The sequence below is a fragment of the Equus caballus genome, chromosome 15 (assembly GCF_041296265.1).
Source record: "Equus caballus isolate H_3958 breed thoroughbred chromosome 15, TB-T2T, whole genome shotgun sequence".
NCBI lineage: Eukaryota > Metazoa > Chordata > Mammalia > Perissodactyla > Equidae > Equus > Equus caballus.
This window is the reverse complement of record NC_091698.1, coordinates 88,302,442-88,316,412: the sequence shown is the minus strand read 5'-3', so window position 1 is coordinate 88,316,412 and position 13,971 is coordinate 88,302,442. Positions and strand designations below refer to the sequence as shown.

At 45.6% G+C, this 13,971-nt stretch overlaps 1 long non-coding RNA gene across 1 annotated transcript in view; it reads right to left on the bottom strand.

The window, feature by feature from the left end:
* Positions 1-391: 391 nt before the first annotated feature.
* Positions 392-13,971, bottom strand: part of LOC138917895 (uncharacterized) — a 78,971-nt gene continuing 65,391 nt past the window's right edge. The window contains exons 10-11 of the long non-coding RNA XR_011426552.1: positions 12,773-12,862; positions 392-771 (exon numbers count right to left, since the gene is read on the bottom strand). This is a non-coding gene — a long non-coding RNA (uncharacterized lncRNA). The remainder of the gene's footprint in view (positions 772-12,772; positions 12,863-13,971) is intronic.

Genomic DNA, 13,971 nt, shown 5'->3' with positions numbered 1-13,971 from the left:
TAATAATGGCTAAATGTTGGAAAATATTGAGGTCACAGAACTAACCTTCACGTGATACAGATCTTATTCCGTACATTTCAGATAAATTGTCCCACTTCATGTTACAACCATCTTATGAAGCAGGTAACACAATTAGCCCCCATTTACAGATGGGGAATCTAAGGCACAGGGAAGTTAAGCTACTTGCCTAAGGTCGCCCAGCTAGTTAGCACAAAGCCAGGCTATCACGCACTGAGGTCATGCTCTTGACCATCACCCTACGTGTGCTCATGCAAAGGACTAGCACAATAATTGGCACATGGTCACACTTATTCTGAGTTGAGTCTCATTATTATGAATAATTGCTGGCCCTCTTGATCCCCTGCATTCTGCTCAGGGAAACTGCCTGCCGTTCATTATTCCTCTCCGAATTTATTTTGTTTTGGTTTTGATGCTCCTTTCCTCCTAGATTTTGTGTCCCTGTTTCAAGAAGTCTAGTGAAACGCTGCCTCCTTGGGGTCAAGGGGATGCCAAAGGCACAACAGCACAGCTTTTGGAACACTAAAGAAAACAGCCAAGCTGATACCCAGGATGTGTTAACCGTGACTGCACGGTGGGATTGGGCTTCACCCGATGATGGCTGTCTCAGGAAGACCACCAAAAGGTTTCCAGCTTAATGGTCGAGGTGTCAACGTAGGCTCTCGTTTACCCCCAGATTCTGCAGGAGCCCCGGCACTGAAGGTGGCCGGATCACAGGGAAAGCCTGCTGAGAACAGCGGGCATCCTCGCCTCCTAGAAGGAAGCCAGAGATGGATGATGCAAATGCATTCAGAATGAAGCAGGGGAAAAAACAGTTCACAAATGTTAAGAAAAGTAAAAAGATGCTCCCAGGGTCCCAGGGCTTGAGGAGGTTGCTTGAGATAGATTAGAGCTGCATCTGCTCCCAGGAAGCATTGCCCTTTGAGACTGTGTGGTCATCCGCCAGGGGGACGACCCCTCCCCTGAGCCCCTTCAAAGCCTGCTGTAAAGCCTGGTTGATTTGTCATCTGAAGGCTGCTATTATGGCTCTGAATATCTGCACAATCCTTTCTGTGCTAAATTTATTTGTAATCATTACAGCAGCCTCTTTAATTATAACTAATGGGTGTACTCATGCTAAGTGACATGCTGTTGGAAATCCCCTTCCCCCAATTGAGAATATCCACAAAGATGCAACAAAGATGCAGGGCAAGGAAGCAACTGGATTTAAGGAGACCAAGCTCCTACACTTGAGGCCCCATCCGTTTGGAGAAATTTCACCAAAGATACTTCCCCCCAGTACACCTGTGTGGACAGCTTCAGCCTTTCAGGCTGTAGGGACGGGGCGTCCTGTGTGTGAGCTGCCATTTCTGAAAGCTGGATGACAGGGGCAGAGCCCCCCTCTCCAGGCCTCCTACAGAGAATGTGATTTACCATGCACATTATTAATGAGCTTCATCCGAAAGTTATTCTGGCTGCATGTGGAGCTTAGAGGACTGGGGAGCACAACTTGGCAGGAGTGAGAAGCTTTAAAATGCAGTGCTTCCCCAGCCTGTTTAAAAAAAAAAAAAAACATAATATCAAAGAGGAAATCAGACAGCGTGGGCTGGGGGGGACAGTAGCAAAAATAAGTTGGAAAGAGTAAAAGGAGGAAAAGAAAACTAAAAAAAAAAGTTTTTAAAAGAAATATATATATTCAGCTCCACTTCTGTTCTGCTCCAGTCTCCCCAGCGTTGGGGACACTCCCTCCCCTCCAGGCCCTCCTGCTCCTCTCTGTCTGGTCCACTCCTGCAGGTCTTTCAGGGCTGCCCGAGCCATCTCCAAAATTCGCCGTTGACTTCCCCAGATCTCAGAGCACTTTCACTCCTGGACATTCCTTCCTAGAAGCCATTTGGCACTTCATTTATTTAATTATTCATCAAAACAGGTATGGATTCCTTGCTGTGAAGTAATTGTGGCAGAAACTAACCCAGGTATTACATAAGGCAGCTTTCCCTGTGGGTATCTTGTCTTTTTCAAGAGGTTGCGGTCCTAAGAGTGGGAAGCACAGTGGGTTCATGGCCAAGTTACCCAAGGCCTGGAACATGTTGGCCCCTCAGGGAATGCCTGCTGGACAACCAAATGGGACTCAGCATGATGGAGAGTGGGCTTGCTTTCTCTTCTCATTGACCTCTAACATGATGTTGTCAATAGCATCATTGTCCTCTTCCCAGAGGGCAGCTGGGAGCAGAGGACTGGTCCCTCAAGAGGAAAGTTCTTAGATACTAATCTACCTTTTGCTTATCCAGAGGATAGAACCTCTGAAAAGCTGAAGCCCCAAACATTATCCTACTCCTTTAGGCCTCCTGTCTGAGGACTTGGTATCCAAAGAACAGAGTCAGTGATGGTGATGGGGGTGAGGAAAGGAGCCACTGATGACTGAAGACAGCTGGTTGCTTTCAGAGGGAAATAGACATTTATTCAGTGAGCAAGTAAGGACCATGAAAGAATCTGATGAATGGGGGGGAGCTTTGTGGGAAGACAGCAGAGGGGCAGATGTAGAGACCTGGGCACTGCCCTGTCCTAGGAATGAAAAGACACAGCAGGTAGAAGAGTGGAGGTATAATCCATTCCTGACCCCCATAGGAATGGCGGAGTTAACGCAAACCAAATCCAGGGAAGAGGTCCAAAACCTGATTCACACTTGCTCCCAAAGGAGCCAGGCTTCATAGAGTCATGTGCCAGCCAAGCTCCCCTCCACATGTGGAAGCATTTTTTAACGAAGCCCCATCCCTGGGACTTCCCTAGTTATAGACACAAAAAGAGGAAATCCTCTTATTTTTAACTATTCTCACAACCTTGATTGTAATGCTTTACTTACTAAAAGATTTCACGTAAGTACCTAAAAACCTGTTTTCCCTGATCAAAATATTTTCTAGAAGTTTCCATGATACATCAATTAAGTACTCTTTAAGCTGCAGTGAGAGGCAGAATGAGTCAGGTGTAATTTGGTCTGGAATTTAGGATGTTGACCCAGGCTCACCAGGTCCTCGAACAGCAGAGGTCTAGGTTCCTGCTGCTCTTGAGTCAATCTGAGCTCCTCAGGCCCCTCCTGGCAGAAAAGTGTCCCAGATCTCCTCGATCAGACTCAAGACAACACCACTGGCAACTTCTTCACAAAGGAATGAAGTGAAATGTCCAGATACAGCCTAAATTTCCCCCCATCTCAAGAGCCGGGCCAGGCTGTAAGATTCTGAATGATGAAAACTGCTCTTTCACATAAGCTCCCTGCTGTCCCCAGATTTCCCTAGTACTCATTTCTCCACTTTGGGAGGGAGGGGTCAGCCGGCCGTCTTGTTCCTATTGCAAGATGTGACAAAATGACAGATTTTTTGGCCAAGGGAGCACTAACTGGAAGCCTTGGACCTTGCGCCGCATTCCCTCTCACTCACTGTAGGGATCTGTGAGGGAAGACGCCCTGTTCAGCTCCCAAGAGGGAGTTACTTTCTCCAAGAGAAAATGTTGGCAAACACATCGCTGCCTCAGTAAGCGCGTCAAAATGAGAGTTGACTCGGTACATCTGTTTTGAGTTGGGATCTCCTAGTTACATGTGACAAACATCAACAGCTCTCAACTTTTCCCTGCATAGGCTTAAGTCTAGATTCTTACATCTAGCGAAAAAGCACCAATCTCCCTTTCCTTTCATAAAAATCTTGATGTGTGCTCAGTACCATGCTGTGTGATGGAGGGGCTCGCCATTCTCTTCCACTCTGTTCCTGAATGGAGAGATCACAACGGCTCATCTCAGAGCATGTGTGGATCTGTAAACTTGTCCTCTTCTTTTCTAGAAGGGTTGCAGTCAGGGTTAAATAACAAGTGATTACAAAGTGCCTGTCTCATTGAAATGAGAATTAATATTAATGCAATTATATGTTGATGGCCTCGGTGTTCTGCTGAAATGGATCAACATTTAAACACTATCACTTAACAAAAATAAAACCATCCTACAATGACTTCAACACTATGTCAAGAGGCAAAAATGCACAAAGGACTCTACTGGGTACCATTTTTGCAAGACTATTCTAAGAATTAGAGTCGAGGGGAAGAAAAACACAACTCTCCCAGCTGAAAATGTTTATGCCCATAAAAGGTAAAAGTTGATTTATTTTTACAAAATACTACAAATATGCTCTTAAAATCACTGAATTCTTCAGCTACCTTGCCTCAAATCATTGCTTTATGGAGCTTTTAAGCCCTTCAAAATATGGCACTGTAGCTAAAATAGGGCCATTCCCAAGCAACAGGATTGTAAACAGGATGTGAGAGGGAGAAAGGATTCTTTCAGAACCATGGAACTCTGCTGCAACCCAGATGGTGTGATCTGAAGGCAACGGAACAGCATAAGACTCCCTACTCAGAAACACCTGTCCCCCCACTCTCTGAACCCCACACTTTGACTCTTCTCTTTGAATCTCTGTCAGTCTATTGTCAAAACAAATGAGCCACTCTCGGGCTAGAAGGGACCTCAGTGGCGGTTCAGGTCAACCCTCCCATGTCGCAGTGTGGAAAATGCAGGTCCAGAGACTCAGCCAGAATCATGCAATCAGTCACTGGTAGAACTTGGACCTATCCCAAGGCCCCTGGATGCCCAGCCTGCTCTCTTGTCCATTCCTCAATGTTATGGGGTGAATTGTGTCCCCCTCAAAGAAAGATATGTTGGAGTCCTAACCTCCAGTAGCTCACAAGATGCCTGTATTTGAAGATAGAGTCTTCACGGAGGTGATCAAGTTAAAATGAGGTTACTAGGGCAGGCTCTCATCCAAGACCACTGCTGTCCTTATAAGGAGGGGAAGTTTGGACAGAGAATGCATGTAGAGGGAAGACGATGTGAAGAGACAGGGAGAAGACAGCCATCTGAAGGCCAAGGAGAAAGACCTTGTACAGATCCTGCCCGCACAGCCCTCAGCGGGAACCAACACGGCAAGGCAATAAATTTGCTTTGTTTAAGCCCCCCAGCTTGTGGTACTTTGTTACGGCAGCCTTAGCACACTAATACACCCAATATCAACTGTCTGGAATGGAACACGTGTCTGTGTAAATGTCTATGTAGATGTGCTGGCTTAATTTCACCATTCAGATAGCTAAAAGCCTTGATCTCTTTAGTAATGAAATGAGACAGTTTCCCTAAAAGTATCTTTTACAAATGCTAGCCTCTAAAAGACACGACCTTGGTCAAAACCCTAGAGTAGGGCAACGCTATCCAGTGGATACTATTATTAACTCCATGGTCGAGACAGAGACACTTAGACACAGAGAGGTTGCAAAAACTGCCAAAGAACAATTAATTAGTAGTGGCAGAGCTGATTTCAAACCGAATGCTACTTGGTCCCAGAGCACAAGTTCCTGAATAATACACTATACAGGAGGTAATGAGCTTCCCATCACGAGCAGTGTTCAAGCAGAAGTTGGAGGACCAACAGTGAGAAATACTTTCTAAGGAATCCCTTCCCTTGATGGAGAGGGGAGGTGAAGTGTTTTCCAAGGCCCCACCAGCCTTGAGCTTCCCTGAGTTTACAGCCCTATAATTACTGCTGGTTTGAGTAGTCAAGAGAAATTTCGAAGAGGAGAGAAGATGAGAATGTGATTCAGAGTTAGTATAGATGGAAAGGAAATTAACGATGGGGGTAAGAGCCTTCAGTTGTCAGGAGGAAATTTGGAGGAATAGCAAGGAAGGTGTTAGTAAGATTTGAGTTCTTGGGCTTTCCTAATTAGAAGACGCCCAAAGCTCCAGCCCCACCAATTTTTATGCTGAGTGTGGGATCATCGGAGCCTCTCAGTTGAGCCCCCATCCTGTGTGCAGGATGATTAGATAGCAGCGAACCCTTTCAGCTTTAAAAGTCACGCAGTATTAAGGATGGATGTAGAACGAATGCTGTGAGTTCTTAATTTAGCATTTTTTTCCCCAGCCCGAAGTTAAACACATACACACACGTAATGCTTCCACCATGCTGAGTTAAATTCTGCTAGTGTCTGGGTGCCCACGTCTCTTATATTATCCTTAATGCAAGCTCCCCACACATGCAGTGGAGAGAGAGTAGGTCTCAGAGCCCTCAGTTCCCAGAGCAGCTCCCAAATTTATGCAGAGTCAGAATCGTAGTCATTTGAAGGATGGTTTTCTGTCTCTGCCACAGTTCAGGCAGCAGACATGTATTTCTGATGCGGCAGCTGCAGAAAATAAAACTTGCTCATTTTCAAGCTAAGTTTTTATTTTCTCTGGTTTCAACAGGTTGCTGTGCAGAATATCTACTCAGGACGTGACATTTTCTCAGCTTCAGAATAGGGAAGGTAGGCTCGCAAAACCCTCCACAAGGTTTCTCTAGGTCAGTAGGAGAAGAGAGTTGTCAGAAGGCTGGTGCTGGCTCCCTAGAGAGGCGCATGGGGTGGCTGCCTCGGGGACGGGAGAGGATTGCCTTCAGCTGCTTGGCGTCAGGTAGGGGAGCTGGGGCAGAGGAGAGGCTCAAACCCCTCGTGCAATGTGGTGCTCCAGGGCCCGGGCGTTGGCGCCTCCAACGGAGGGAGAGGCTCAAGCATCACCTCCACCCCCACAAAGAGCAGACCCTGCTTATTTCTCCCACTTTCTAAAAAATGCTCCGTGCAAACTTTAAATTTGTCAACCTTCGTCAGTTTCTTAGACACATCTATTCATTTCTACCAAAGGAAATGGGAATTTTGAAGAGAGGGAAAATAAACAAAGCCACATGTGGAGTATCTTGAGTCTCCTGCATCTTTAGAGAAGTGCTGATGATGTCTTGTTTATTCAAATGCTCACTGCGCCACTTACATAGGAGCCAGCAAACTTCCAGCTCTCCAATGACGAAGGGCTCCTTCAGAGCAGAGCGTGGCGGGGGCTTTCCTTCTCTTTGGTAGCCAGGAAGCCCAGAGTTCTCCTTTAGTACTCACTTAAAAAAGCTATTTTCATCCTAGGTTTCTGGTATATTTTTCACCCCATCAACACTGCCTGTTAAATGACATTTGATATTTATTACCTCTTAATGATTCCATTGTGACCACATCTCTTGCTGTAAGACTCAAACCTGCTTTGGAAATAGCTGGTTATAAATAATAAACACCACCAAAAAGTGTTTAAGATAAATGGGCAGAAGGACTCCAAGCTGGAGAAATAAGCTTTCCAGTGACCGTACACAGCATTTGGCAGCAAGAAGAAAGCATCTAGGTCAATGTCTTAGTTTATAGATGGGAACACCAATGTCAAGAAAATGGGACACAAGTTCACACAGCTACACAGTGGACAAAGGGACTGAAACAGAAGTCACCTGACCACAACACGGTGTGCTTTCCCTCACAGCCACTGATCAGGATGAGTTCAGATGCGTGGCGCTCCGGCCACCTCTACAGACTGTATCACAGCCACACCTCCTGTGTCCAGCAAGACTGAGAAAGAGGAGCTTACTCTTTTCCTTTTTATTCTACTCCTGAAGCCCTTGCTTAGATTGCAATGGAGGCTACTTTGCTTGAGGGTTAATATTTAGGAAAGGGGAAAGGCACTGTCAGACATCACTGAAATGTGCAGCCGCAAATGTGCTGTGACCTCAGCATTTTCCACGAAAACATGCAGGATGTAATTAAGCATCAAGAGGACAGCCTCGCACCCTGCAGCCATGTGCAAAATACACTGTTTGTCCCCAAAGTCCCAAATATCTTGTGTTAAGTTTCTTTCCTCCCACTCTGCAAACAACACTTTGGGAAAAGCACAGATTTCTCTTGAGAGTTTGTTGTTCTTGGCTTGAAGTGACAATTCCTTGAGTGAAGAGCCTGCAGCTGCCGTGGAAATAAGGAGACAGAGAGAGCGTGCACCTGATGACAAGCAACAAGGGCTAGTGAACCCTTAGCGAATAATGTCATGTCCCTGCCTGATACCCTTCAAGGCTCCCCAGCCACACCCCCTCTCAAGGTCAAGTTCACACACCATACCTCATCCACAAGGCCCTCTCTGGTCTGCCCTTGCCTACCTCTCCAGCCACAGCTCATCACTCCCCACCCTTCACCGCACATTCCAGAAACACTCAGCTGCTTGTAGCTTCCCAAACACATCGTCCTTGAACCTAGACCTCTGCTCATGCAGCCCCTTCTGCTGTTCCTCTATCTTTCTGACTTCTCCCTTCTCCCCATACTGGGCCCTGGTGGGGCCACTTCCTCTCTTACCAATGTGGCTTGACTTTTCTCTTCTTACAGTATAATATCATTCCAACTATTAGAAAGATCAATTTCATTCTAGAATTCTTCAGCTTCTCTTCCAAGTTCAGGGGTCCCAGAAAGTGTCCAAAGAGTTGACTGCTCCCTGTAGGTTGTAAACTCCAGGTTACCTCATGTCACTCTGGTTTTCAGTGCCATGTTCTCTGTGGTCCCTGGGAGTGCTCCCCCTGGGGGAAGCTATTTAAATCCTGCTTCAGACTTGGGACGTTCCATTTCTTTTTCCACAACCACAATGGCCAAAAACGCACCTTTGTTTCTCTGTTTCTTGGGAAGTATTCCACGACCATCAGTGTAGAATTCTCTCTCCTCCATCCTAGGAAATCTGGAGCCTCTTAAAGCCCCGAGGGGTCTATTGGTCATGGCAAAACTAGGGCGTGGATAAAAGGCAGAACTCAGAAGATCCAAGGTTCTCTAAGTGTTGCAGATGAGACAACATAAGTGGGCAGGGCATGACCCGGACGTTTCCACGGACTGAGTCAAAATCCAAGAATTATGCTTTGTTCATATGATCTTCACATGAATCATCTGAGAAGTATTTATTTAAAAATTCTTTGGTGTAACACTATACAATTTTAGAATCAGGCTGCTAGGACTTGTGCAAGACCTTCAACCCACCCACCTTTGTTAGATGGGGTGACCAAGGCCAAGAGGGGAAAATTAAGGAACTCAAGTGTCTTCACTAGAGCCAAACCCTCTGTTCGCCAGCCCCACCCACAGCCCCCTCGTCCAGGGACCTGACCTCCATTCACAGGCCCCTAAATTACACACAGGGAAGGAATCCCTGCTCCTGCCATGAGATCTGAGAGCAGCTGTCCCTCTCCCAACTGGGGCTGCTACAGCGAATGCAATTAGCCAGGCTGCCTGACAACAGCAATGGCAAAATCTTCTCCCTCCTCCCCCAGAGTGACTAAGTGACTACACACAGGCGTCATGTTGTCTGAAGGTTCTTGTCCCCATTCTGTCTTCATCCTCTGGCCCATCTCCTGGAGCAACACAAAGTGAGGAGCTTCTAGGGCTCCTCCCTCCACCGGAGGCGCCGTTGGAACCTCTCTTAAAAGCAGAATTTTCTTAGGGATTAAAAGTCCATCAGGGACAGCAATTCAGAAGCTTTCACAGTTCAACACATGCTCCAGGCTTGCTTCTTTTTGTAGGTAGATATCTCCCAACTTTGGGTTTTTAAGCCTCACAATGTCTTCCCAGGCACCCAGAACTTTTTTTTTAAGATTTTTTTTTTTTTAGAATAGTTTAGGTTCACAGCAAAATTGAGAGGAAGGTACAAAGATTTTCCATATCCCCCCTGACCCTACACATGCACAGACTCCCCCACTATCAACATCCTGCACCAGAGTGGTACATTTTTTATCAAGGATGAACCTACATTGACATAACATAATCAAAGCCCATGGTTTCCATTAGGGTTCACTCTTGGTGGTGTATAGTCTATGGATTTGGCCAAATGCATTATGACATGCATCCACCATTATAGTATCATACGGAGTATTTTCGCAGTCCTAAAAATGCTCTGTGCTCCACTTATGCATCCCTCCCCTCTAACCCCTGGCACTGCTAATCATTTTACTGTCTCCATAGTGTTGCCTTTTCCAGAATGTCACAGAGTTGGAATCATACAGTATGTAGCTTTCTCAGATTGGCTTTCATGTGGTCATATGCATTTAAGTTTCCTCCATGTCTTCTCACGGCTTGATAGCCCATTTATTTTTAGTGCTGGATAATATTCCATTGTCGGATATACCACACTTCATCTATTTATTTATCCATTCATCTACTGAATAGCACCTTGGTTGCTTGTAAGTTTTGGCAATTGTGAATAACAAGGCTAGAAACATCTGTGTGCAGGTTTTTGTGTGGACATAAGTTTTCAACTCTCTCTCAGATAAACACCAAGGAATGAGATTTCTGGATCACATGGTAAGAGTATGTTTAGTTTTGTAAGAAATCGCCAAACTGTCTTCCAAAGTGGTTATACCGTTTTGCATTCCCACCAGAAATGAATGAGAGTTCCTGCTGCTCCACATCCTCACCAGCACTTGGTGCTGTCAGTGTTCTGGATTTTGGTCATTCTAACAGGTGTGTAGCGGTATCTTGCTGTTGTTTTAATTTGCATTTCCCTGATGACATGTGATGTGGAACATATTTTGATATGCTTATTTTCCATCTGTATATCTTCTTGGTAAGGTGTCTGTTAAGGTCTTTGGCCCATTTTTTGATCAGGTTATTTATTTTCTTATTGTTGTGTTTTAAGAGTTCTCTGTGTATTTTGGTAACCATCCTTTATCAGAGGTATCTTTTGTGACCCAGAACTTTGATTCTGTAATTCAGAGGCCACAGAAACATGTAAGACCTCTGGGATAGACCAGAGCCTTAGAGCTCAAATTTGTTATCCCCAAAGAGATGGGCCTGAACAAGTGGAACGCTGGAGAGGACTCAACATGGGGAGTTTGACGAGTGAGTTATTCTTATTGAGAGAAGGCAGTCCATTCTTAGGAGGCAATACTACAGAATTTCAGAGTCAGACACATGCAGTCCCCAGATACCTAGAGGGCCCTCACTATGTTCAAAGTACTAAATCTAACAGTATTTGGCCAGAAGTAGCCACAGGCACAGCCATCCTTGGTAGGAGTAGCTATAATGTCTAACATCTTTGAGTACCTGGGCTTTGTGTGGAATATCTCATTTTATCCTCAGAATAATCTTTTTTCTTTTTATGAGGAAGATTAGCCCTGAGCTAACTACTGCCAATCCTCTTTTTGCTGAGGAAGACTGGCCCTGAGCTAACATCCATACCCATCTTCCTCTACTTTATACGTGGGACGCCTACCACAGTGTGACTTTTGCCAAGCGGTGCCCTGTCCACACCTGGGATCCAAACTGGTGAAGCCTGGGCCGCCAAGAAGCAGAACATGTGCATTTAACCGCTATACCACCAGGCCGGCCCTTATCCTCAAAATAATCTTATAAGGTAATATGATTATGGTAGAAAGAATAATGGCCCCCACAAAGATGTCCACAACCTAAACTCTGGAACCTGTGAATGTGTTACCTTACATGGCAAAAAGGACTTTGCAGATGTAGTTAAATTAAAGATCTTGAGAAGAGGAGATTATCCTGGATTATCTGGGTGGCCCCAATGTATTAACAAGAATCCTCATAAGAAGGAGGCAGAGGGTCAGAGTCCGAGAAGAAGAGGTGACAATAGAAGCAAAGGTCAGAGTGATACAATTTCTGCTTGAAGATAGAAGGGGCCATGAGCCAAGGAATGTGGGCAACCTCCAGAAGCTGGAGAAGGTAAGGAAACAGACTCTCCCCTAGGTGCCCCCAGCAGGGCAGCCCTGCCACACTAGATTTTAGCCCTGTGAGATCCACTTCAGACTTCTGACCTCCAGAACTGTAAGATGATAAACTTGTGTTGTCTTAAGCCACCAAGTGCGTGGTAAGTGTTACAGTAGCAATAGGAAACTAATACAACTATCATTATTCTCTTTCTACAACTGAACAAACTAAGACGCAGGGAAGTGAAATAACTTGCCCTAAATTATAGCCCAGAAAGTGGCAGACCCAGGACTTGAACCCACGTAGTTTCATTCCACAGCCAGGACTCTTAGCCTCCAAACTGTACTGCTAACTACTAATTGACTCCATGAATTAATGAATGAATAAATAATGAAGATTTGTCCTTGAGGTGGTAGAGCTTAGGATTAAGTTAAAAGATGGTATAGAAACAAAGATAGATAACTCAGAAGGCATCTAACACAGGTAAAAAGGACAATAATTTTCTTTGTAGAAGACCTATTATGAAATAAAATGATCAAAGTTTGCTGGTGGGAATGCAAAATGGTATGGCGACTGTGGAAAACAATTTGGTGGGTCCTCAAAAAGCTAAACACAGAATTACCACAGGACCCAGCAATTCCACTTCTAAGTATATACCCAAAATAAATGAAAAAAGAATTACTGAAACAAATACTGGTACAGAAGTGTTCATAGCAGCACTATTAACAACAGTAAAACAATGGAAATAACCCGGATGTCCATCAACTAGTGAATGGATAATCAAGTTGGGTATATGCACATGATGGAATATTATTCAACCACAAAAAGGGATAAATTACTGACAATGCTATGACATGGATGAACCTGGAAAACATTATGCTAACTGAAAGAAGCCAGGCACAAAAACTCCTATATTGTCTGATTCTATTTACATGAAATCACCAGAACAGGTAAATCCATTGAGACAGAAAGCACACGGTGGATGCCAGGCTGTGGGGGGGGGGGGGGGGGGGTGGCGAGGCAGGTAGAGGAGAGAACTGCTTAATGGACTCAGGGCTTCATTTGGGGTGATAACAACACCTGGAACTAAGTAGAGGCGGTAGTTGGAAAGACTGTGAAGGTACTAAATGCCACTAAATTTTTTGCTTAAAGTGAAATGGCTAATTTTACACTATGTAAATTTTCCCTGAATAATAAAAAATAAAATAAAGGAAAACTTCAAAATACTTACCAACGAGGGCTTTCTAGAAGAAATGAAACTTAATGTGGGCCTTAAATGATGGCTGGGATCAGGCGGGCTAGGAGCAGAAGAAAACAACGACTGAAAAAAGAGAATAATTTCCCTTTAGTTCCACACAACAGACACTTGCACATCTGCAAATTCCTGCACAGTCTGCCCCAGGCTCACCTCACTTAACCCCCTCCAGAGACTGCACCCAGCACTCAGAGACTCTGCAGGAACTACCAAGGGCACGCCACCCGTTTGCAGATGGTTTTAATAAACTGTGTGAAGGAGAATACTTACTGAAGAGCAATGTGCTAATATCAGAAAAACGGGGGCAAGTTTCAATGACTAGAAAGCCACACAGCACCCAAACAAGAGCAGGGCTTGCGGCCCAGAGATCTGGGTGCCTGTGTATCACATGGCTCCCCCTGGTTTCTGAGGCCCCCACAGCTCTGTCATGCAGCCCCTCCACCATGATCCACTTGGCCCTTCCCCATCAGCCTCCACCCCAGGATTCCTGTCAAGGGCACAGGTCAGGGGTCTCAGCAAAGCTGCAGGGGTCCAGGGGGTGCTGTCTTCTGTGAGAATACAAAGAAGCCCAGCTTTTCTCAGTCATTAACCACACAGCCTCAGGGGCAGAGAAAATGCCAGAGGCTTCCTTGAGGGCAGACAGTTGGGGTGGAGCACTGGGCTGGATCCCCCTTTCTTGAGGAAGCAGAAGCAGTTAAAGGATCCAAGGTTGGTGAGACTTGCTTTCCCTGCCTGCCTGTTAGGGAAGGATTTGAGGAGCAGCTTTGAGGGACTCCAGGAACGTCCCATGTCCACACCCAGCTTTCTGACTCTGAGCTCCAAGTTCCTTCTGTGGGAGCCTTCCAGCTGTCTTCAGTCACACCGCTGTCCTCTGACTCTTTCCCACAAGCCCCAGCTGTCAGTCACAGCCGGATGGGAGGCTAGGTGAGGAGTAATGAGATACCTTCTGTTCTGTTTACAAATTGCTTTCAGCCCTGTGGAGAGAGGTACCTCTGAATGTGAAGTGTTATTGCCACACGAGGAGAGATGTGCGGGAATGATAGATCTGCCTGGAACCTAGCAGGCTCAGGGCAAAGCCACCGACCATGCCCAAGTCCCTCATTCCTTATACAGAAACCGGGAGACTGGCAATATTGTCTGTCTCCTCACCAGGGCAATACATCATCCCATCAGAG